The sequence below is a fragment of the Schistocerca nitens genome, chromosome 3, assembly GCF_023898315.1.
Source record: "Schistocerca nitens isolate TAMUIC-IGC-003100 chromosome 3, iqSchNite1.1, whole genome shotgun sequence".
Lineage (NCBI taxonomy): Eukaryota > Metazoa > Arthropoda > Insecta > Orthoptera > Acrididae > Schistocerca > Schistocerca nitens.
The window spans coordinates 347,081,030-347,107,665 of record NC_064616.1 but is presented as its reverse complement, the minus strand read 5'-3'; positions in this window follow the sequence as shown (position 1 = coordinate 347,107,665).

Genomic DNA, 26,636 nt, shown 5'->3' with positions numbered 1-26,636 from the left:
TATTGGCATAGGGGGTCAGTGCTTTGTGTGTATTTGGACAGAAAGTATGTTGCTTGTTGAGCATGTTTCATTTCATTATTGTAAGTATGTTACAACTTATTTTAGATTTGTCAAGATGGTTTTATTTACTTTGAGATGATGATAAATATTCAGCTGAAACATTATACTAGATTAAAAATTCATTTGACTTTATGGTTAAAACCTACAGTCGCTGTTTTCTGGGACTTCTGCTGTGACAGATCACCAGCAATGGTGAGTACTTTAACTTAAATCAAAATTAATTCATAGTAATGTTTTACAGATGTGATAGGGATGGAACCTGTGTCAGAGAAGAGTGTGTAGGGCACTTGTCTGATTCGTACCACTTCCTCTTGCGATTCTGCAGGAACTAACGTGCAGATCAACTGCAAACAGCAGCAAGAATATTAATTGCCCCATCTTCTGTCCTAATTTGATTATTTCCATTGCAATGTTTAGGTGTTACTCTACCACTTTTATATTAACTGATTAGCAAGTCTTTATGCACTCAAGAAACATATAAGCACACTGTAAGCAAACATAAGAACATTGTACCTAGCAACTATGCAGGTTTAATGGCACAGACAAGTGTCAGTGTGGAGACTGTGTACAATATTATAATGTATAAATGACTCATACTAGATTCCTGCAACAAACCCCACTGACATTCTGAGGTATACCACTTTTAGTTTCTTAATGTCAATAGGCATTATTCCATTTAAAAAATTGTATGTTTGCACAAGCAAAACACTTTCTAAGTATTATTATGATCTGTTTCTTGGTTAACAATATGAGCTCCTGACTACCAATTCATTTTGTGAAAACCACACCTGTTCCCATTTCCACAAGATTTGCCGTGAGCGTTTTAGATGATTCACCCTGTCCTTACTTGCAGAATCTCTTCTACTTATTTACAGTAATTTCGTTTTTATATCCAGTGTAGCATCCTGATATTAGGCTCATTATTTCCACCTATATCCATTCTGTAGCATGGGAAACGCAGCTGGCACATCATCAGGTTCCAACTTGTGTTTCAGAGGAAGATTCAATAGTTTGCTTGTCAAATGCTATTCATAAACCATGCAAAAGCATTAGCAAGTGAAAGTGAATCATTATGTTTATAAGCTTTTTAATCATTTTTGTTTGGTGTAATTGTTCTTCAGAAATACATGATAATGAACTCCTAATTTTTATGATGTCTGCAGTGGTTAGTACAAATTGTGATCAGACCATTGTTTTTTCACTGAAAACATTTCAAACCACACTCTCAGAATCTCTCAAAATACTGCTAATTGTAGCATGACTCTGCACTAAAATATCATTTGCCAGTAAGCACTCAAACTCATGAAAAGAATCTTTGAGGTACCCGAAAACCCAACATCAACACAGTGGGTTATGGCTGTGGAATGCTCAGCTGCTACATCAGCATTGCATCTTGCCATCATCGAGGTGCTGTAATAGGTGTTGCTAGTTCATCTTACTATTCCTGCATGCTACCCATTTGTATTATTGATGCTGCTTGTCTTCCATTTATTACAGTCTGCGTATTTGCTTCTTGCGGATACCAGTTCCTCTTTTAACCCTCCATTGCTTGTGCGGGTGACACTTGTCCCACATGATTTTCCCATCTATATTTTGTCTCAGGTGGATGGAGTTCATGCCCTTCACACTCTATCTGTAAGCTTCAGCCATCATTGGCTTTCAGTTACATTGGGTTGAACTGTTTGTGAAACATTATTATAGTTTGGAGGACACTTGTCATCTGCAAGTGCTAGAATCTGAAACAAAGTGTACATTATTTCACTGGTTTCCTACATTCACTCGAACTTTTATGTACATTACTTTAGGTATATCAAAACTAATTACAGTTAATTTGCTTTTTACATGGAATACTTATCTAAGAGATAATGCTCTCTAAACCTTTAGTTTGTGGAATAAGCATCTTAGATAAAAGAAAACTAGGACAGAGTTTAGCAGCAATCTTAATGTCTGACTGGAATAGTTCCATGAGCTGAGTGATGAAGTTCCTGACAATGAAGAGATCGAGAATTTTGTACATTAAATTGGTATTATTTGAGCAATGGAACAAGAAGTATCAGAAAATCATGATTATCACAGGAAAAAGTAAATCAAGAGGGCGTATTTCTTTTATGAAAAATTGGAATGGCTAAATGGAAGAAAACTAAATATTCTACAAATATTATAAAAAGATCTTAGAATTCTATTACACATTTATCAGGATCCAGAAATGAAGCCCATATACGAGGGCGGTCCCATGAGTACCTGAACTGACTGAGAGATGGCAATTGTTGTTGAAAAATACCTCTGAATTAGATAGTATATGATCTATGAAGCATATGTTTCAAGTCTGAAGATGCCACATTGTTAGTATGCCACCAGTAATGAATGTTGTGTGAACTTGGTAAAATGGAGAAAATTGGTCATTGTTACCTGATGCAGTATATTTTTTGAAATGCTTCAGTGCAACTAAAAGCTTCTACTTTGAGAGAGTCTGCTCCTTTGTTGACAACAGTAAAATATTGGGTGCCTGAGTTTAAGCAAGGCCGTAAGAGCTGCCAAGATGAGCATCGCAGTAGTTGACCAAATGAGGTGATGACTCCAGAAATGGTGAAAAAATCCACAAAGCAGTACTGGATGATTGTCTACTGTAAGTGCATTTCAGAATGTGTGGTACATCACATATTGTCTGAAAACTTGGACATGAGAAAACTGTGTGCAAGTTTTATGCTGCGTTTGCCCACACTCAAGGAGAAACAATGTCATAAAGATGTTTCAGTTGAGTGTTTAGAGAAGTTTCAAAGCTGATTTTTTGCACCTTTTCATAACGATGGATGAAACATGGGTCCACCACTATGCTCCTGAGACAAAAGAAAGAATCAAAGCAATGGTCACAAATTGGAGAACAGACTCCAAAGACTGTGTCATCTGCAGGCAAGGTCATGGTGTGGGTTTTTTTGGAATAGTTTTCATTGACTACACTAAAAAAGGAGAAACTATCAGTGGCGAGTATCATGCAAAAACGGCCACATTTGGCCAAGAAGAAATTGTTGTTTCCTCAGGACAATGCACCAACTCACAAGTCCGTTTTTGCAATGGCCAAAATTAATTAAAGTTTCACTTGCTACCTCATGCACTCTATTCACCAGATTTAGCTGCATTGGATTATTTTTTGTTCTCAAACTTGAAAAAAAAAAGACTTGGTGGTCGAAAATTTTCTACAAATGAAGACATGATGTTGGCAGTTAATGGCTATTTTGAGGAGTTAGGCAGTTCTCATTATAAAAAAGGTATCGAACCTCTTTTAAAAAGATGTGCGACTAAGAACCTCACACATCATTCTAACCACTTTCTTTTGAGCAATGAATCCTTTTTGTCTAAATGTTGAGTTACCCCAAAATATTATTCTCCATGACATCAGAGAGTGAAAGTATGCAAACTTACTAATTTCTATATCCTCAAAATTGGCAATTATTCTGAGTGCAAAAGTTGCTGAACCTAGTCACTTTAGAAGATCCGAAATATGAATTTTCCAATTAAGATTCTCATCTATATGTACACCCAAACTCTTAGTGTGCTCTACCCTGTCTACTGTCTTCTGTTGATGTGTTATATTTATTGAAGGAACTGTACTTTCTGCAGCAGAAAATTGGATGTACTGTGTTTCTTCAAAGTTTAGAGCAAGCCCATTTGCAGAAAACCAATTAATGACTTTTCCAAAGACCTTATTTGTATCATTTTCAATTGGACTTTCTTCTACTGGATTAATAATGATGTTTGTATCATCAGCAAACAGTGTCAGTTCAGCTTCCTGTTTCAGATAAGAAGGGAGGTTGTTCACATATATCAAGAACTTAAGGGGACCGATGATTGAATCCTGTTGAACACCTAATGTAATTTAACACTAGTTAGATGTAGTGGTAAACTCATTTCAATCACTTGACCCATATAAGGAAACTTTTTGGTTCCTGTTCTGTAGATGACTTAAACCACTCATATGCTATTCCATTTATACCATAGAACTGTAATTCCTATAACATAATGCTTTGGACAAGTCACAGAAAATTCCTATTGGTGATGTTTTACTATTTAAAGACTCTATAATGTGGACAGTGAAATTGTATATTGCTGTCTCCGTGGAACAGTGTTTTTGAAATCCAAACTGTGATTTACTAAGTATCCCATTCCTCCATCAGTAAACACTTCCAGGCTAAGTTGCCGTGGTCGATCTGTAGAACTTCTTCTCCCTGACGTTTCATTCTCAACTACGGAGAACATCTTCCGAGGTGAGTCAACGACTGGCTGTTAGGAGCTGGGGCCGCCGCTTATATGGATATCGTAGGGGGCGCCACCACACGTCACGTGGCGTCGATGTGCAGCTATCTCTGGCTATCGTCTGTTCTCTCGATTGCAGGCAATCGATTGTCACATGACTGATGCAACGTCGACTGCCATATCTTATCCAATTTTAATCCTTCTTCTTTACGATTAAAATTGTATTGATGTTTGTGGATTTCAATTGCCTCTCTATACATACGTGTATAATAGTGCGACGTCCTCGCTAGCACGCTTGTTTCACCAAATTTTATTTTGCGATCTCCATCCTTAAAAACATGTTCCGCTACTGCCGATATGTCCCAAGTGACAGTTTCTTTTGTGCTCTGTCAACCGTGTATTGATGCTTCTTTTTGTAGTTCCTATGTAAACCCTGCCACAACTACACGGAATTTTATATACCTCTGTTTAGCACAAGCTTTTGTGTAGCTAGTACATAATACAGGTGCTTAATTTTTTCTCCTTTCCAGCTATGATGTATGTAAATTGGCTGTCAAAGTTGACTAGTAGATTTTTAAAACCAATCATTCTTGTACACGGTATGAAACAATGCTAATTCTAGTTGTTCCATGCAATTATATTCATAACACTGACTGCATCACAGCATTTAATTGTACTAATGGATGCCTGGTTACATTATAATGCTTTTACATGCATGGTCATTCTTACAGCTGTTGTATTGCTTTATGTGCAATACTTCTTGTTTTAACTCTTCAAATAGTTCAGCACTGTTCGTGGAACAGATATGCACTCTGTCACAATCAGCCATAGTCAACAGCTGCAGTAGGTCTGATTCACAATTGTTGTTAATCGGCATTTTCAGTACAGTAATAATTTTGTCAATATATTTATGCAACAGAGGAATGGTGAATTTTCTTTAGTCATTAAACAACCTACTCACCAATGTTATAAACTGAAATGAGTAGCTGTAGTTTAATATCAAATGTATTTCCTTTTTCTCTTGTTTTTTCTTAATTACATTACTTTATTTCATTCTTTCCTGAATGATAAAGAACTCTTGACATTGACTGTCAGTTCGTTTTTCTTCTGGTGGACCAATATATCTTTCAAGTATCAAATGGTATATCCAAATGACTAGGCAACTTGATTCTAAAGTAGCATAACAATTTGATGTAGGTGGTAAGAATTTTATTATTTATGCATTTACTTTCATATGATATAATGATATGAGAAGCTGTGATGGACAGGTTCACTTACAGCCTTATGTTTGTTGTACTGTTACACAAGTTTTGTCATTTTATTCGATTGGTGCTACCAGGGGGATGAAACTTAAGTAGGGACTTTGGGTAACATCACCTTGGTTTGTTGCCAAACCATGTGAAGCACACATCATTTTCTTGTTAAGTAATTTAAAGTATTCAATATTGTTTTTGTTTCATAGTAAACAGAAGCTGGTTTCATTCCATTGTGTTCCTGGTTATTACTTCTTGTTTGTATTGCACTCTTTGTAGCGTCGGTAGGTCATATTGACCATAGACAACAGTAATCTTTGGAACTCAGGTCACTCATTTGAGCCACCATGGACGATATACTAATTTTCAGCAAGTCAGCTGAGGAACATGAAAATCATTTATCCAATGGCATTGAGGTCAACAAAGAAAAATTACAGTTGCGTCAGCCTTCCGTCACTTTGTTGGGTCACACCATCTCCACTGACATAATACAGCCTCCCAAATCTCGTGTGCAAGCCGTCACTTCACTGCTGCCCCCGGCTACTTACAAAGAACTCTGATGTTTCCTGGGCACAATAAGTTACTGCCGTCGTCACCTGGCTTCTGCCGCTGCCGTGCAGGCCCCACTGACAGACGCGCTGTTGGGTAAACAGACTTCAGGACTCAAACCCGTTCACTGGACTGCAACTACGCTGGAGGCTTTCAATGCATTAAAGACTTCTTTAGCTCATGCCGTGACACTCGCCCACCCTGACCTCTTGGCTGAGCTGTTCATCACTACGGATGCCAGTGACATTGGAGTGGGAGCGGTACTACAGCAACGCAAGATAGACATGGTTTCCCCTCTTCATTTATTCTCTAAAAAGCTATAAACAGCCCAGAAGAAATTCTCCACTTTCAATAGGGATCTCCTTGTGGTCGACAAGGCTGTCAAACACTCCTGCCCCAACGTGGAGGGTCACTCGTTCTTCATCCTCACAACAGATGCTTTCTGCAAACCCCCTGCCCCCCGCCCACCCCAAGGACCTACCCTGTCGCTTTGATCTAGTCTCCCAATTCATAACTGATGTTCGCTATATCAAATGTCGCTGCAGATCTATACTATTTCACGCATCATTGACTTATCCAACCTGGCCACTCTACAAGCCTCTGACGAGGAATCTCAAGCTCTCCTCATGGACCCTCAAACACCCCTTGTGTTTACTAAAGCTAAATTCCCCAGCAATGTGTGGTGCGACTCTTCTACCACTACCTTACGCCCGTTACTCCCCCCCCCCCCCCCCCCAATCCCTGCGCCAGCAGGCCTTTGAAGTTCTGCATAACCTCGCTCACCCTGGTGTCTGCTCCAGTACACGGCTCACCTCTGAGCGTTTCATTTGGAAAAATATAAAATGGGACTGTCAGACCTGGGCACACAGCTGCATCCCCTGCCAATGCAACAAAGTCAGCCATCATACTGCTCCACCACTGGGCAAGTTCAACATCCCTCCAGGACGATTTCGTCATGTACATATCGATCCTCTTCCACCGTCGCAGAGGGCCACAGATACATTCTATCAACAATTGACCACACATCCTGCCGAGTAGAGGCAGTCCCCTTACCTAACATCACTGCCGAGACTGTTTTTTTATTTTTATTTATTTATTGTTCCGTGGGACCACATTTAGGAGAAGTCTCCATGGTCATGGAACGAGTCAATACATGAAATTATAACACGATTGTAGAAACAGATAAAATGAAATATAAGAAACATATTCAGGCGACAAGTTGTTAGTGTAAATAAAGAAAATCAAGAATGTAACACTGGAATTTGCTTAATTTTTTAGCTCTTCCAGGAGCTCCTCGACAGAATAGAAGGAGTGAGCCATGAGGAAACTCTTCAGTTTAGACTTAAAAGTGTTTGGGCTACTGCTAACTGTGGCCGAGGGTATTATCTCCTCACGGATTGCTAGGTTCGGTCGTCCAACCACCATCACCACTGACGAAGGTCGGCAGTTTGAGTCTTCCCTGTTCACCATTTTATGTAACATCTGCGGCATAAAGAAAATTCACACCACAGCCTACCACCCACAAAGCAAGGGGCTAGTGGAATGGTGGCACCGCACTCTAAAAGCAGAACTCAGGTGCCACGACTGCCTCTGGTCTGAAGCACTTCCATGAGTACTGCTCAGCCTCCATTCAACTTTCAAGCCCAACTTACAGGGAACTATCTCAGAATTCGTTTTTGTGGAGAACCCCATCCTACCAGGGGAATTCATTCAGCCTCTAGTACCTGAAGACATCCCCCTCCCCTGATGTTATAAGTTGCACGCACACCCACTTCAAACATGCATGTCTGCACCCACCTACCAGCCACTCCCGCCAGACACTTACTTGGCAACCACTCTCAACACTTGCTCCCATGTAATGCTGAGAGACAATTCGGTCTGACAACCTCTACAACCACCTTATCTCGGCCCCTTTAAAGTCCTCCAGCAGGGCGATACAACTTTCGACATCAATGTCAAAGCCAGTCCTCAAACTGTTTTGTTACACCAACTCAAACCAGCATTCATGGACCACGATGTCCCTCTGCTGGCTCAGTCTGATCCTCCTCTTGCCAGTCTCCCTCCCGCTGTGCAGTCTGACAATGTATCTCCTCGGGCCACCACACTGTTTTATTCACCTGACACTTCCCTGTCACCTTTTGCGGGTTTCTCAGACACGTCATCCTCCACCTCGTGTGCAGGTTTTGCTGCTACCTCGTCGACTATGGAGACACCCTCTCCCATAGTCACCCTGCTCTGCAATGTACCCCCACACCACTTGGACGACATTTCAGTCATCACTCTCGATGTTCGAGTTCTCATTCTACTCACAGTCACCACAGCTCCGCCACCCAACAACCAGTTAAACATCAGTGTTGTGCATAGCCTCACCCTCCCTTGTGAGTGTGACCTGATGACAATTAGCACCTTCACCTCACTGGACAGCTCGATCAGCATCCGGGCTTGCCACACCCACACCCACACCCCATTATCCACCGTTCAACCCACCTGCTCTCAGGCTGGCCGCCGCATCATCCACCCTCTCTGGCTCAACGACTTCAAGGTGGACCTGCCTCCCGTTGCTTTGCCTCCACATTCCGCCCCGGTAGGGGTGTAGGTCCTGGTTGTGCAGCTACCAGCAACATCGATGCCCACATCGTCTTCCCTCAAGACTCATATGCAGTACTCCTTACTGCCATGGGGTGGGGGGGCTGTGTGGCGTCGATAGACAACATTAATCTTTGGGACTCAAGTCGCTCATCCGTGCCACCATTTTAATTTGGTCCGTTCTTATACCTTGTACTGTGTGCATGTGTATGATAATTGTCGAAATATATGTATGTGCAAATATTACTGGGGGAAGTTTATTCCATACACCGCTACTCGTATCCTGTTCCCATAAATCGTATTGTAAATATGTTACTCCTACTCTGTCTGATTTTTGCTAATACCAGTAATATTGCAGGGGATAAATGATTCCACATTAGGTGGCAGTGGCCACAAGTGTGTGAATATATAAGTGCTTTCTATCTCTGAACACGGCCTTTCAGCCAAGAGCTTAAATGTTTAGTACTCTTTTTATTATAGCTGTCTGCAGGTCACTGAAGTGAATAGCAGTCCATCTTTTTCATAATATTGTTCATATTGTGTTTTTGTTTCAGATAAAATAGAAGCTACTTTAATCACATGATTTTCTGCAGGCTCATGCATATTTGTTTCTGCTTACAAATCCATGTACGAACTGCAAAATTGTAAGTATATTGCTCATATTCTACCTTATTTTTGTTTGTGTTCATTTCCACACTTTCTTGCATTTAATGTAGAACTCATTGGAGTGGGAGGATGATTCTAGTGCACCAACTTTTGCTGAAATGTATTGTTTTTAGTACTTGTCAATAATGTGTGAAAAAATATTTGTAGCTGCTGCTGAATTATTTAGTATTTGCGAGGAAGAGTTCTCTAGTCACTGAGACTACAAAACATAGTCTGTGGCAAAAAGCAATAGTATTCAAAGCAGAATTGCATAGTCATTCAATGACAAGATGTAAAAAAGTTAAATACCAATTTTGTCAAAAGCTTGCTAGCATGAAGTTCTCCATTAAATGTGAGAAAGTACAGAAGAATGGTGTGAACATAAAGTAGAAAATGCGCAACATATTAAAACGTGTTTAAATCAAGTAGTTCACATGCAGATTTGTACGCAGGAACAAATATATGTGAGCCCACAGGAAAGCATGCGGTGAAACCAGCTTCTATTTTATATAAAACAAAAACAATTATGGAATCGTTTACCCCACAAAATGTTATGGAACAGTGCAGTACATACAAAAAATTGTAATCAGGAACACAATGTGATGAAACCATCTCTCTTTGTCATATCAGATGATTGTTGGATTTTGACATGTGCTAACGTGCAGTAATTCCCACATGATAATGGCCAAATGATCAAAATTGCAATATTGGGATTAACAAATCAACAGTTTTACAGTCAAAAGGTGAACATGTTGTCATTTACAAACTCTTTCATGACTGTAGGTCTCAACTAACAGAAGTTAATCTTTGTTTTTGATTGAGATTTCATGAATATATTACCTTGTACAGTCACAAAAAGACTTCCATGCATGCGCTTAATCACTAAACTGCAAAGCCCTCCAATAAAGTATAAATGAAAAATATTATCATCTAATACTCATATTCTGTTTGCAAAAAGACTCAGTTTGTGCCCTTTTACAACACGTTGCTCATTTATAATGTGACACTCCGGTCACATCCAATGACAAGGCCATTTTCCGTATTTATAGTGTTTCTGTTAACTTTGTCAGTAGAGACCGGTGAACAGTCTGTCATAAAACTGAAATTGTGTGGTTTCAATAAAGAATAGAAACATAAAACTGTGTTTTATCATGATTTTCAAAGAATTACTTACAAATCATCACATCATCAAAATACTGTAGTTGTTGTTGTTATTGTGGTCTTCAGTCCTGAGACTGGTTTGATGCAGCTCTCCATGCTACTCTATCCCTTGCAAGCTTCTTCATCTCCCAGTACCTACTGCAACCTACATCCTTCTGAATCTGCTTAGTGTATTCATCTCTTGGTCTCCCTCTACGATTTTTACCCTCCACGCTGCCCTCCACTGCTAAATTTGTGATCCCTTGATGCCTCAAAACATGTCCTACCAACAGATCCCTTCTTCTAGTCAAGTTGTGCCACAAACTTCTCTTCTCCCCAATCCTATTCAATACCTCCCCATTAGTTACGTGATCTACCCACCTTATCTTCAGCATTCTTCTGTAGCACCACATTTCGAAAGCTTCTATTCTCCTCTTGTCCAAACTAGTTATCGTCCATGTTTCACTTCCATACATGGCTACACTCCATACAAATATTTTCAGAAACGACTTCCTGACACTTAAATCTATACTCGATGTTAACAAATTTCTCTTTTTCAGAAACGCTTTCCTTGCCATTGCCAGTCTACATTTTATATCCTCTCTACTTCGACCATCATCAGTTATTTTGCTCCCTAAATAGCAAAATTCCTTTACTACTTTAAGTGTGTCATTTCCTAATCTAATTCCCTCAGCATCACCCGATTTAATTTGACTACATTCCATTATCCTTGTTTTGCTTTTGTTGATGTTCATCTTATATTCTCCTTTCAAGACACTGTCCATTCCATTCAACTGCTCTTCCAAGTCCTTTGCTGTCTCTGACAGAATTACAATGTCATCAGCGAACCTCAAAGTTTTTACTTCTTCTCCATGAATTTTAATATCTACTCTGAATTTTTCTTTTGTTTCCTTTACTGCTTGCTCAATATACAGATTGAATAACATCGGGGACAGGCTACAACCCTGTCTCACTCCTTTCCCAACCACTGCTTCCCTTTCATGTCCCTCGACTCTTGTAACTGCCATCTGGTTTCTGTACAAATTGTAAATAGCCTTCCACTCCCTGTATTTTACCCCTGCCACCTTTAGAATTTGAAAGAGAGTATTCCAGTTAACATTGTCAAAGGCTTTCTCTAAGTCTACAAATGCTAGAAACATAGGTTTGCCTTTCCTTAATCTTTCTTCTAAGATAAGTCGTAAGGTTAGTATTGCCTCACGAGTTCCAACATTTCTACGGAATCCAAACTGATCTTCCCCGAGGTCGGCTTCTACCAGTTTTTCCATTCGTCTGTAAAGAATTCGCGTTAGTATTTTGCAGCTGTGACTTATTAAACTGATAGTTCGGTAATTTTCACATCTGTCATCACCTGCTTTCTTTGGGATTGGAATTATTATATTCTTCTTGAAGTCTGAGGGTATTTCACCTGTCTCATACATCTTGCTTACCAGATGGTAGAGTTTTGACATGACTGGCTCTCCCAAGGCCATCAGTAGCTCTAATGGAATGTTGTCTATTCCCGGGGCCTTGTTTCGACTTAGGTCTTTCAGTGCTCTGTCAAACTCTTCACGCAGTATCTTATCTCCCATTTCGTCTTCATCTACATCCTCTTCCATTTCCATAATATTGTCCTCAAGTACATCGCCCTTGTGTAAACCCTCTATATACTCCTTCCACCTTTCTGCCTTCCCTTCTTTGCTTAGAACTGGGTTGCCGTCTGAGCTCTTGATATTCATACAAGTGGTTCTCTTCTCTCCAAAGGTCTCTTTAATTTTCCTGTAGGCAGTATTTATCTTACCCCTAGTGAGACAAGCCTCTACATCCTTACATTTGTCCTCTAGCCATCCCTGCTTAGCCATTTTGCACTTCCTGTCGATCTCATTTTTGAGACGTTTGTATTCCTTTACTGCATTTTTATATTTTCTCCTTTCATCAATTAAATTCAATATTTCTTCTGTTACCCAAGGATTTCTACTAGCCCTCGTCTTTTTTACCTACTTGATCCTCTGCTGCCTTCACTACTTCATCCCTCAGAGCTACCCATTCTTCTTCTACTGTATTTCTTTCCCCCATTCCTGTCAATTGTTCCCTTATGCTTTCCCTCAAACTCTCTACAACCTCTGGTTCTTTCAGTTTATCCAGGTCCCATCTCCTTATATTCCCACCTTTTTGCAGTTTCTTCAGTTTCAATCTGCAGTTCATAATCAATAGATTGTGGTCAGAATCCACATCTGACCCTGGAAATGTCTTACAATTTAAAACCTGGTTCCTAAATTTCTGTCTTACCATTATATAATCTATCTGATACCTTTTAGTATCTCCAGGATTCTTCCAGGTATACTGTAGTTAAGTACTGAATTATTATTCTTTACTTTGCATTATAACTTATTTATTATTGTAGCTGGGGATGTCTGATTCTGAACTCGAGTAAAATGCTGGGTTGTTACAACTGAAGTGCAGCTGCTCAGGGAGATCCAGTGTGGGCTGTAATTACCTTATGGTGGTGAATCTTGGTAGATACACTAATGGGATAATGCTGAACGAACTTAGATTGGGAAAAAATTAATTTCAATTTTGGCCACCAGGTGCAAATCCAATGCCATACAGCATTTTGTAGACATCTCCAGTGCTCGTATTGAACAAATTGTGTAAGAAGTGCTTAGTAATAAAATGACAATTATTCCCTTCTGTCTTGTTTCAACTTTTCTACTCATGTCCTGTTCCTAATCCACATCATATGCAAACATGTCTATACATCTATCTAGCATTCACAGTGCCAGATTTGCACTTGGCTGCCAAAATTGGAATATATTTTTTTCCAGAGTAAATCACTTCTGTATTTACGCATTATAATATCTACCAAGTTTTGCTGCCACATGATAAGTACAGCACACACTGGACCTCTGTGAGCAGCTGCATTTTAATTATAATCACCCAGTACTAGGGTGTTAAATTGTTCTTTAAAATCATTTATTTGCAACATACTACACATGAATCTGTAGGATTGGGCCTAATTCCTAGTATGTCTCAACCTTACACTAACTAAATCATCATGAGACAACATGCATTGTAATCGGCTTGTGTTAGCTACAAATTGCATATAATATTTTGATGTGTGGATTTATGACATGATGTTAAAAATATAGACTGTAAATATGCTTCATTGGGCATTAAAAATTGTATGATACACTGTTACATGAAGCAATGAATGTGGATAATAGTATGCCTCATGTGCAGACTGTTGTATTACTATACAGTGTTGACGAAGAAGAATGAGGCAGTTGGAAGTAACACCAGTGTGAATGTTTACCACAGTATTAGAGATCTGCATGTTTATGATGAAATTAAACAGAAAAGAGGTCAAGATAAGGAGATACATTTAACTCTTAATGCTACAGCAGTCGGTTGGAATTACAGATTGAAGAGCTTTGGGAGAAAGGAGGATCATAGCAAGGAATATGAATACAATTAGCAGAACTTCTAAATTCATTTTGTTATGTGTGCATTACAACATATGAAGGGTGACTCAAAAGAAATAAAATTTTAGATAGTAGAAAGTTTGCATACTTGCTTACTTAGAGCAAATCACTTGTTTTTAATTGCCAATTGTCATGGTTTATTGAAGAATTTGTTTGCTCAATCTCCTACATGTAATTAGGCCACACACATTCACATATTAATGTGCCAAATCAGCATATTTGTAGCAGGAATGTGAATTATAAGGTATTTGACATAACTTGTTGTCAAGTTGCAATAATGTCTTATTTTTTAGTCAAGTACTGTTCCTGTCAGGACACAAGTGGAAAAGTTCTCAATTTTCTTTCTGCTCATAAACTGTCTGTAGCATAAATTAGGCATGGAATTGCTGAAAAACAGAAAAGTTTAAGATTCTGTAGATTTATAACGGTTGTACACTCAATGAAAATTATGCAATCTTCAAAATTAATGGTCATACGAAGAACCTAAGCTTTTGACACTGATGACAAGAACACAGATTTAAAATTCTGAAGCTATGGGGATAAAATACAGGGAGCAAAAGGCAGTGTACAGGTTGTGCACAAAGGGCGTTGCCATTACAAGAGTCAAAGGACATGAAAGGGAAGTGGTAACTGAGAAGGAGGAGAGACAGGGCTGCAGCCTATCCCAAATGTTATTCAGTCTCTACAGTGAGCAGGCAGTAGAGGAAACCAAAGACAAATTTGGAGAGGGACTTACAGGTCAGGAAAAAGAAATAAAAAAAAAAAAGAAAAAGTATTATGACAGTGAAGACTAAGGATGAAGGGCAGCTGAATGGGATTAGTAATATCTTGGAAAGAGTTTATAAGATAAGCATCAATTAATGTTGTTCTAAAATGAAATGAGACACAAAAAGTAGTAAATGAGCAGTAAAGTAGCTGACAATGGCTGTAGTGGAGAGTATATAAGGGGTGTCCCATGAGGAATGCAGTTTTTAAATTGAGCACCTTTTTCAGTTTGTTAGGTTGCCAGACATGAAATTTAAGCTACTGTTATCTGAAGATATTGAGATTACTGACTGTCATTGTCAACTGGCATTTGTGTGTATTGTTATCAGCTAAAATAGAGTGATACGTGATGGATCAACAATCCAGATTTTGAAAGGGCATTTCAAGTACATTGAATGCCATGCAGAGACCATTTGAAGACGTGTAATGTATGGTATCCGAAATGTGGCTAATGTGTCAACAGTGGAGAGACTGGTAAGGAAATTTGAAGATACAGGATTGACAGGAAACATAAAATCACATGGATGTCCTCATTCTTGTCAACTGGTAGGGAATGTCTCGGTCATCGGTGTCCCACTGCTACAAGTGCAGTGAAGTGAATTCACCACCATCCGCAATGGTGAGTCCTTCTGAGAAGGAATTTGCATTGAATTTTAACAAAAGATCTGCATTTGCATTCTTTTATGATCCAAACAACACATGAGCTGAGGTCAATGGACAAGTATTTGCTGATTGGGTATTCACAAAACAAGAATTTCATAAAAAAATAATCTTCTGTGACAAGGCACCTTTCTGGCTTAAAGGTTATGTGAATAAACAAAATTGCCAGGTTTGGGGCACAGAGAATCCTTACAAAGTCAGTGAGAAGCGTCTTTATCCAGAACAAGTCACTGTTTTGTGCAGGTTGTGGGCTGTCTGACTCAATGGGCCATACTTTTTTGAAGGCAAGATTGGAAATGCAGTGATAGTGACTGGTGATTGTTATTTCCAGATGATAACACAGTTTTTATGGGTGCAATTGCAAGGGCAAGAATTGAATGTGAAAGACATCCAACAGGATGAGGGCAACCTGCCACAATGCATGTTGAAACAACTAGGTTGCTAACAGAAATATTTCCTGCTTGCCTCATCTTTGCAATGGCGATCTGAACTGGCCACTGGTGTCATGTGATATGACACCATATGACTGTTTTGTGGAGGCATGTCAGATCTTGCATTTAGTTGAACCATACCACACTTCAAGGTAGAAATTAGATATGTCATGGGTCAAATTTATGTGGAACTTTGCTCTAGAGTCTTCCAAAATTTGGTCCAAAGAATGAATGTGTGTGGACAAAGCCATGGATGACATTTGCCCAATATTTTGTTTCGTGTTTAACTGCAGTCTTTGTTAATACAAAACACACAGTAATACTAGTAATTTTCAAATAAATTAGGTGCAGTCAAATGAGAACCGATCACCTGACATGACAGAACCATGGAGTGGTTCCACTCAAAAGCAGTCATCACACAAATTAAGATATTTATCCCACTGGGAGATGAAACTATCAATCCCTGTTCTGTAGAATGCAGTCGGCTACTGATGGATCCACAACAGCACCCCACTCCTTGTCCAGGTGAAACCTACATCCATGCATGTCTTTCTTCAGACTGCCAAAGATGTGAGAATCACACAGTGAAAGATTGAGGCATTATGGAGGATGTTGGTTGGGAAACATTACAAGTCGCTGAAGTGTAGCCTTTCTCCAATTCACAATGTGGCAGGTGGGCATCCTCATGCATTAAGGTCATCATGGCCTTAACAGAATTCGTGTGAACAGTTTTGGGTTGCTTTGGTGGGGGAGACGTGCAATGTTTCCACTGTTGGCTTTGCCACTTTACCTTAGGCTATTGGAATCCTGTCAGGTGGAATCGTCCTGTTGCATAATAATGCTTGCCCACATGCAGCCAATTGGATGAAGTGTATGCTTCTCTGATTTTGCTGGGAAATGCTGCAACATCCGCCATACAGCCCAAATCTTTCTCCGTGTGATTTTCATATCTTTGGTTATCTGAAGAAAGAAAGATATGCATGCATGTCAGTTTCAGTTGGAAGAGGAAGTGCTAAAGTGATAGCAGTTGTGGAATCAGCAGCAGCCATTTGCCTTCCTCAAAACAAGAGTTGATCATCTTGTCACCCAGTGAGATAAATGGCTTAACATGTACAGTGATTACTTCTGAATGGAACTGTTCCACGGTCCACTTGCGGTAAGTTTTAGGTTGTTATTTGAGTGCCCCTCATAAAATGCAGGTCTGTTAGAGCACAAAAGGCACTTCTGGAAAAAGGATTTCATTAATATCTAATATAAATTTAAGTGTTAGGAAATAGTTGCTGAAGGTAATTGGGGTAAAGCCATGTAGAAGTGAAATTGGATGATAAGCAGTTCAGACAAGAATAGAATGCTAAAAATTTGATGGGTGGATTGAATAAACACTGGGAAGCAATTGAATCAGTATGGGGGGAAAAAGATATTTGTGGTACAACTTCATGTAAATAATAATAATAATAATAATAATAATAATAATAAATAGGACACATTCCAAGGCACTGAGGATTTCTCAGTTTGGAAACATATGTAAGTTGCACTAGTCATGTAGATATGAAGAGAACTTCAGAGAATAGACTAATGTGAATAGATGTGTCAAACCTGTTTTCTGCCAGGAAACCACAACAGGAAGATCCTAATATACGCTACAAGGAAGAAAAATGCAAAACTCAAAAGGACTCTATTCAGTGGCACTTGGGTATAGCAAGTGCGTACTGAGGGGATTTAGTGTCAGTTATTCATTCATTGTAGTCATGATGCTCATGAGGGCTGTCTGTGCACCATCTCTTTTGATTCTGCAGGCTGTCTGTCTGGGAACATACTTTTTCTCCAGAGCTTGCAAGGACCATTGCCAAGTTGCAACAAACAGCCCAAGATGCTTTGGGGCAATGTATCACAGGATGCCATTTGGCACCTTTATGATCATCTATGTGTGTGAGAATATACACCTGCATTGCCATCAGAGAGTGGTATGCATTGTAGTGATGTGACAGGACACCCTTCACTGTGACACGTGTTTCATTTGACCTGAATTACAATGTCGTCACATCATGTGACAAAAAATGACCATTTCTTTGAGGTTGTTGCAGTTTCCTTTTTCAGCAGAGTACATGGTACGCATTTCATTGTAACCTGTCTAGTTTAGTAAATAAATCACCTTCCTTGAGAAGGATCTCAATATTTGCTTATTTTCTGTTTATTGTTGTTACTAAGTTACTAAGATTAAGGAAAGACAAACCTACGCTTCTAGCATTTGTAGACTTAGAGAAAGCTTTTGACAATGTTGACTGGAATACTCTATTTCAAATTCTAAAGGTGGCAGGGGTAAAATACAGGGAGTGAAAGGCTATTTACAATTTGTACAGAAACCAGATGGCAGTTGTAAGAGTCGAGGGACATGAAAGGGAAACAGTGGTTGGGAAGGGAGTGAGACAGGGTTGTAGCGTCTCCCCAATGTTATTCAATCTGTATATTGAGCAAGCAGTAAAGGAAACAAAAGAAAAGTTCGGAGTAGGTATTAAAATCCATGGAGAAGAAATAAAAACCTTGAGGTTTGCCGATGACATTGTAATTCTGTCAGAGACAGCAAAGGACTTGGAAGAGCAGTTGAACGGAATGGACAGTGTCTTGAAAAGAGAATATACGATGAACATCAACAAAAGCAAAACGAGGATAATGGAATGTAGTCAAATTAAGTCTGGTGATGCTGAGGGAATTAGATTAGGAAATGAGACACTTAAAGTAGTAAAGGAGTTTTGCTATTTGGGGAGCAAAATAACTGATGATGGTTGAAGTAGAGAGGATATAAAATGTAGACTGGCAATGGCAAGGAAAGTGTTTCTGAAGAAGAGAAATTTGTTAACATCGAGTATAGATTTAAGTGTTAGGAAGTCGTTTCTGAAAGTATTTGTATGGAGTGTAGCCATGTATGGAAGTGAAACATGGAGGATAAATAGTTTGGACAAGAAGAGCTTTCGAAATGTGGTGCTACAGAAGAATTCTGAAGATTAGATGGGTAGATCACATAACTAATGAGGAGGTATTGAACAGAATTGGAGAGAAGAGGAGTTTGTGGCACAACTTGACAAGAAGAAGGGACTGGTTGGTAGGACATGTTCTAAGGCATCAAGGGATCACAAATTTAGCATTGGAGGGCAGCGTGGAGGGTAAAAATTGTAGAGGGAGACCAAGAGATGAATACACTAAGCAGATTCAGAAGGATGTAGGCTGCAGTAAGTACTGGGAGATGAAGAAGCTTGCACAGGATAGTGTAGCATGGAGAGCTGCATCAAACCAGTCTCAGGACTGAAGACCACAACAACAACAAGTATATACTACATGTCAAAAGTATTCGATCACCTATGAAAAAAGCTGTACACTTTATTTTAATTGACAACTACACTCTTCAAACTAAATAGGCTAACAATACAAATATTTTCTCCCTCTGTCATTAAGTACCCTTCGTGCTAAGAACAGCTGCACAGACTGTTGGCATTATGGAGATAATATTTTTGCAGGGATTACAGTCCAATACATCAGTAATCAATAGATTTTTCAACATTAGATGACCTCAGTTCTCTGATCTCCCTGCCGTGTTCATCCCAGTGGTTGAGGTGGTGCAGTGGTTAGCACACTGGACTGGCATTCAGGAGGACAACGGTTCAAACCTGTGTCCAGCCATCTTGATTTAGGTTTTCTGTGATTTCCCTAAATTGCTTCAGGCAAATGTCGTGATGGTTCCTGTGAAAGGGCACAGTTGACTTCCCTCCTCATCCATCCCTTATCCAAGCTTGTGCTCCATCTCTAATAACCTCGTTGTCAATGGGACATTAAATGCTAACCTCCTTCCTTCCTCCCTCCCTCCCTCAAGTTCATCCCATAAGTATTCGATGGGACTTAAGTGAGGTGGCTGACTTCACCAGACCATATTGTTCAGTTTCCCAAATTTCTCTCTTCTATTGACTTACTGTCAGTTCAATTTAGAAGTCTGTTTGGGATCATTGTCTTGCTGCAGAACAACCCACAACTAATATGTCTCTTTGCAGATTGAACTGAATTGTTGATCAGTATCTTGTCATATCCTTCCTTCTTTAATGTTCCATTAATTCTCACTAGAAAACCGATTCTATCACCCACAAAACATCCCCACACAGTGACCGACCCTCCACCACTCTTCGTCATTGGCATTACACACTGATTTCATATGTTCTCCATGAAGTCAATGAGTAAACATTCAGTGAAGGCTTCCAAATTTCAAACTTGATTCATCCATGAACACCACCTTGGACCATTGCTACGCTCTCTAGTTTTTACGTTGCTGTGCCCATTGCTATCAGTTCAACTTCTCTCTATCCATCCATTTAAGTCATGGTCACATATATAGCATTGCTATGCTGAGACAAAGGTTGGAGCTTCCCACACTTTGTTTACTTTGTTGTTAATTTCAGGTGCAGGAAGAGTCCTCACATTTACTCTGTACATATATGAACTAATCTTTACTTTACAATGTTACTCAGGGTCTTCGAGATTGTCAAGCACTTGTGCTGGCACCAGTCTGCTTGAACTGGAGCAATGTATACACCACTGTAGGCTTGGTTAAGCCAAATTTAGTTACTGTTGCCTTGCTAGAATAGCCTTTGTGATGCAGAGCTACAATTACAGCACTTCTTTCAATTCCGACCTCCTCCTTCCATCTTATTAGGAGGCAATACAGCATGAACCTGATCAAGTATACAAACTCACTACTAGATGCACACAGTGTACAGAGACAGCAGGAGAAATGAGACCTGTTTAAATGGAACCCTCTTAGGTAAAGGCCATCAGTGTTGTGGACACTCACCAGCACCTCTCTGGGTGAACAATGATTTGGATACATAACAGATGAGTTTAGTTTTTGCATGTTTCTACTTGTTTTACTATCAGAGCAGGTTTATGATAGAATACTCAAAAAACAGGGATTTAATTTTAACACAAATCAATAGCTGTGAATGAAAACTTTTTTTCACTTTTGCATCTAAAATTCGCAGACAATGAGTATGATCATCTGGACCGCAAGACAGCAGCAAGCTCATTGAAACCAAACTACCACATGATGACCAAAGCTCTTGGACACCCAAAAAGATCAAAATGCATCTGACAGCAAGCTGTCTGAGTCATCGGAATGAGTGTTGGCACATCTCGAGGGCCAAGGAACATGTAAGTGGTTTTATACTGATCACAACATAAACTGCTTCTAAATCTCAGAAATGGAATTGTGTGATTGCAATTCAAGCTCTGTAAGAGATCTGTTTCATCTGATGTGAAAGATTAGAATGTACGCCACTTACTACTAGCACAGACATTCTGCTATTTTAAGTGTTCTCTCTGTCAAGATAACTGTAACTGAATTGGTAGAGATGTGTCTAAACACAGGGATCATATTGAGTTACTACAGCAAAATATAAACAAAATCAGGGATCTCCTCTTTATAACAGTATCTAATTTTGTAATAAGTTTCTGCTGCTTAATCGTGTTCCATCTGCGTATTACAGTGCCTATGTAGTGCCAAAATGTTCCATCTTCAAAATTTGAATTCAGAATATTTTCATGTGCTTTTGGAAGGTGTGAAATGTCACAACTGGTATCCCTAAAAGTGTTGGTATTATAATTGCCAGCTCAGAGACATGGTTATTCAGTGCAAATGATGGGGGAAAAAGCCTCCAATTGAATAGAAAGCTGAAATATAAATGAGTGAGTGAGTGAGTGAGTGAGTGAGTGAACGTACAATTGCTCATTGGATTACACTGTGTCTGTTATTGTTATACTTCCAATTCTTAATTTTCTGCATTCAGTTACAGTTATCATTGTACAGCTTGCTACATCGAAGCATGGAAATCACCCAAAGACAGTTAAGGTCACAGGGAACATGCGATTAGTATCTGAACTGAAATGATTCCAAGCAAGCTACCCTGGGAATTTATTAATACTAAACAGTGTGTACTGCTTGGAGTATCTGACAAATTGTGCAGGGTCAGAAACACAAACCATTTACAGAAAAAGTACAAGATGTGGTGAACATTTTGTCTGCAGTCTAGTATATTGAACTGCTATGGGTGAAATAGAGTACTACACAAAGTAGAGGTTGATTGTGTGTTTGCTTCATTTGCTAGTTCAGGGAGTGCATTTACAGTAACCAGGATGAAATGTTTGTGGCTTTCCTTGCCCGTGTGAGAAGGACTGTTGCTAAGGAAATAATTCATTTCATTTTGCCCAATGTGTTTTAAAGAAAAAAAATGATACAAGGGTAAATAATGATAATGGTTGTTCAGACATTCCAGACTACATCTTGGGTACAGTGACAAGAAATGATAGGTGCTGTGAAAAATGGTATTGGCTGCTAAACATTTACATGTAATGCTGTGGTAATTTAGGATCAAGAAACTTCCTTGGAAAAAAATGTTTATGTCTCCTTTTTCTTATATTTTTAAGTTGAAGTGACTGTACGTCTTGTGGCAATAGCTGAAACAAGTTGGCAATAAATCTAAATGAAATGTATATTATTTTTACTGTTCATATAGAAGATAACATGTTTAATAAACAATGCTGTTTTTAACAATAGTATAATGAATACTATCCCTTATCTTATGATAACATTAAAATAATATTTAAATACGTAAGTGTGTGAGTTGTTATTGCCAGTAGTGTCTGCAACACATCAAACAGAGCTTTTTGTTAGTTACCATTGTACATTTCAGCACCATGTTAACAAGCCTGCCACTCCCATCACACATTTATACAGGGTGTACATAAAGTCCAGGAACACTTTCAAGTAATTATTGCACAAGAACTAAACATTGTACAGATATCATACATATTGTATTTTGAAGAGAAACTCTGTAAAAAAAACTTTCAAACAAACGGGGCTCTGCAACATCATGTGGTAGAGGTAGTACATACACCAGATCTTTAATGTGTCTCCACAGAAAAAAAGTCACATGGAGTGAGATGTGGTGATCGGGGAGGCCATTTAGTGAAACACCTGTCCTCTTCTGTAGCAAGGCCGATCCATCGATGCAGCATCTCTGTGTTCAGATACCCACAAACTTCATGATGAAAATGGGATGGAGCTTCATCCTGCTGAAAGATGAATGAAGAGTCCAATTGCATTTGAGGTATCAGCCATTGCTGCAACACATGAAAGTAGGGATATCCAGTAACAGTGCTCTCAGTGAAGAAGAATTGCCTGTACTGTTTTTGGCATTACAAGGCACAAAAAACATTTACTTTCGGGGAATCATGCTCAAATTCAATGCATTCGTGTGGATGCTTTGTACCCCAGATATGACAATAATGCCTGTTCACTTTCCCATTAGTGTGAAAAGTGGCTTCCCTGCTAAATATTATATAATCAAAGCCATTACCATCCTCATTCAGTTTTTGCAACTCTGAACAAAACTCAAAGCGCTTGTCTTTGTCATCATCATTGAGGTCCTGCACTAGCTCCAATTTGAATGATTTCATTGACAGCTTCTGTAGCAGGACTTTCCACAATGTCATTGGAGCCATTTTGAGATCACGGGATGCACGACACACAGATTTTCTTGGACTCCTTATGAATGTCTCTCGTATGCACTCCTCATTCACTTCACTCACACTGGGACGTCTGCTTCTCTTTGCCAGGCACAAGCAACCTGTCGTAACAAATTTGTTGTGCCAGTGGTAAACGGCCTTCCACGTTGGTGGTTTCTTACCACACTTGATTCTAAACATCCATTGAACAGCTGTAGCATGCTAGTTTTTGTCGAACGCCAACACACAGAAAGCTCGCTTCACACCTGAACTCACCATGTTTGTGACTTTTGCTAACTATCCGCAAGTTACGAAACTAAACGGTGGTGGTATACATCTAAAAAAAAAAAAAAAAAAACCTTTCAGGGTCTCTTCGAAATGACATATGTATGATAGCTGTACAGTGTTTGGTTCTTGTACAATACATAATTGAAAGTGTTCCTGGACTTTATGTACACCTTGTATTTTTTGATACACGGAAAAAATCATGATATTCTCAAAATTAGAAATGTTCATAATGTAACCATATGCATAAATTAATTTGCAAATGAATGTAAAATGACTCATTCCACATCATTACGATCTATCATACAAAATGATCCATAGAACATGTATCCTACTAACTAACTAACTTTGATTAGATGAATGATGAATTTAATGATGATGACTCACTCTGAAGTCATTTGCCTGCATTCCCTCTGTCGCCAAAAAGTGTATTATTAAGGGAGATAAAACTATTAGTTTGTTCTTTCAGTCATCACTTGAAACTAAAAATAACATTGATACGAATTATCACCAAAAAGAAAAGAAACTTTCTGGTTCCAGGGACCTTTACAAGTCTCAACCAACTGGAGCAATAAATGAAACACTCAAAAGCGTCATTCATTGGTTCTCAATAAATGGTCTAGCACTTCATTTACAAAGAAAAGGCATCTTATTCGGTTTTGTACAAGGAAAGACAAATCATCACTAATAATGAAGCATGATGGAAAAGAAATTGTTAAAAATACCTGGGGGTACATAGTGATGAGAACCTGAATTATAAATCGCATATTCCAGGGACCTTTACAAGTCTCAACCAACTGGAGCAATAAATGAAACACTCAAAAGCGTCATTCATTGGTTCTCAATAAATGGTCTAGCACTTCATTTACAAAGAAAAGGCATCTTATTCGGTTTTGTACAAGGAAAGACAAATCATCACTAATAATGAAGCATGATGGAAAAGAAATTGTTAAAAATACCTGGGGGTACATAGTGATGAGAACCTGAATTATAAATCGCATATTAAGGAACTTTTCAAACAACTGAGTGCAGCAACATTTGCTCTAAATGTGATTGCCATAAGTGGCAATGACAGCATTAGAAAATTTAACTTCCTTCTTTCATTGATGTCATATGAAGAGTGTGGGCCTGTGCCCCCCACCCCTCCCCCTACACACACACACACACACACACACACACACACACACACACACACACACACACACACACACACACACACACACACACACAGAGCCTATCCTCTCACATAGCCTCACAACACATACACTCTTACAAAGTTTGTTTGTTGTGAAGGATCAGCACCATTTGAAAATAATACTAGCATTCATAAATACAATACTAGGGAGAAAAACAGTGGGACTTAATCTTGTTGTAGCATAGCACGCAGCCATAAAAATATTTGACCACCGCCCTTTAATTAACAAGGTGCTGGCTGATAATGAAAGTTGACAAGTGGTATTCCATAGATGAATTTCTGAGAAGGAACCAACAGGTAAGCCACGAGCACTGATGCGCTGCTTCCCGGACTTGGGCAGGCGCGCCGGCCTCGGACTGAATCAGCCCAGCAGGTTAACAACGAGGGTCAGTGTGCTGGCAAGCCTGGATGTGGTTTTTAGGCAGTTTTCCACATCCCACAGGGTAAATACTGGGCTGGTCCGAATGTACCACATCAGTTACACAACTTGCAGACATTTGAAAAACATTTGCAGTATTGCATGGCTTACACCAGACGCAGACAGCTAGGGTACGTGATGGCGACAGGAAGGGCATCTGGCAACCCTCTGACACTAACATTGACAACTCCATAGTAACAGGGTTGACCCCGTGTTGAAGTGGGACAAAGGCCCAAGCAAATAATGAGAAGGTGACATCCAAAAATGAACGTATCTACTAAATGCAATTTTTCACAGTCAACATGAAACTTATTTTGGGCATACATAAGAATGAAAATAGCATATTGCAATGTGAATGCCTTTTACTTTTAGGCCAAAAGGGAGTTCATATCTGTAAATCAAATCTAAAATGAAAATATTCCTTTAAAAAGCACATTTAAATATGGACATGTTCTCATTACACGAACCATGAGTGATTTTCAAAAGCAAAAATCTTCTTCTTCCTTTCAAAATAACTTACCTCTTACTGTATAATGCTTGTTATACCATATCATTTCACATATTTTTATAGTGTAGTATGTGATATCATTGAAAAAAATTGTAAATTGGCCACTGTAGCACTAATATTAGTTTTCACTGTTTTATTCAAATTTCAGGTTTCATTGTTACTTCACAAGTATTTAAAATGTTTCAGATCACCATACCAGAATAAAATGATGTAACTGTGGCATTAACTATCTTTAGAAATATTCTTTGACATAGGTGTTACATTTAAACATGCAAACCAGAATAATTTTCTTAACAATCACAAGCAACATGGAAATATCATCAGTGATGGTTGTGTTCCAACTTAAGTCCTAGTGATTTCACCAGTCTTCTTAAAAAACAGTTTACTGTAAACCATCAACATCTTTTTTCCTGTAATCTTAGACTGGATGGCTGAAAAGAACTTTGGCTTTTGTCCAAGGAAAGGGTTTTGTAATGGTTCATCTGCTCTTTTACATCTAGCTGGGACTTCTAGAATGCAGTTGCCTCAACATCAGTACGAGTGTTTCCCATAGCTTTGTACGTGTGTATGGAAATGCATTTTATTCCACGTATGTAATGTAGATCTTGTAGGCCCTTAGATAGGGCTTTCACATCTGTCAGCAAGGTTTCTTGGCTCAGTCACTGACTGTAGATCTTATTGTATTCCTCTTTTGTTGCAATTGTTGTCCTCTTTCTTAGAAGTTTTCCTATTCTATCAAAAATGCAGTCAGTGGATAAGTAACTGTGTCCTTGTAATAATAATTATTAGCACTATGCAACATATTATGAGGGATGACAGAAGCACAAACTGTTGCTCTGCATGAGAACAACAGTGTGACTGGAATGGAA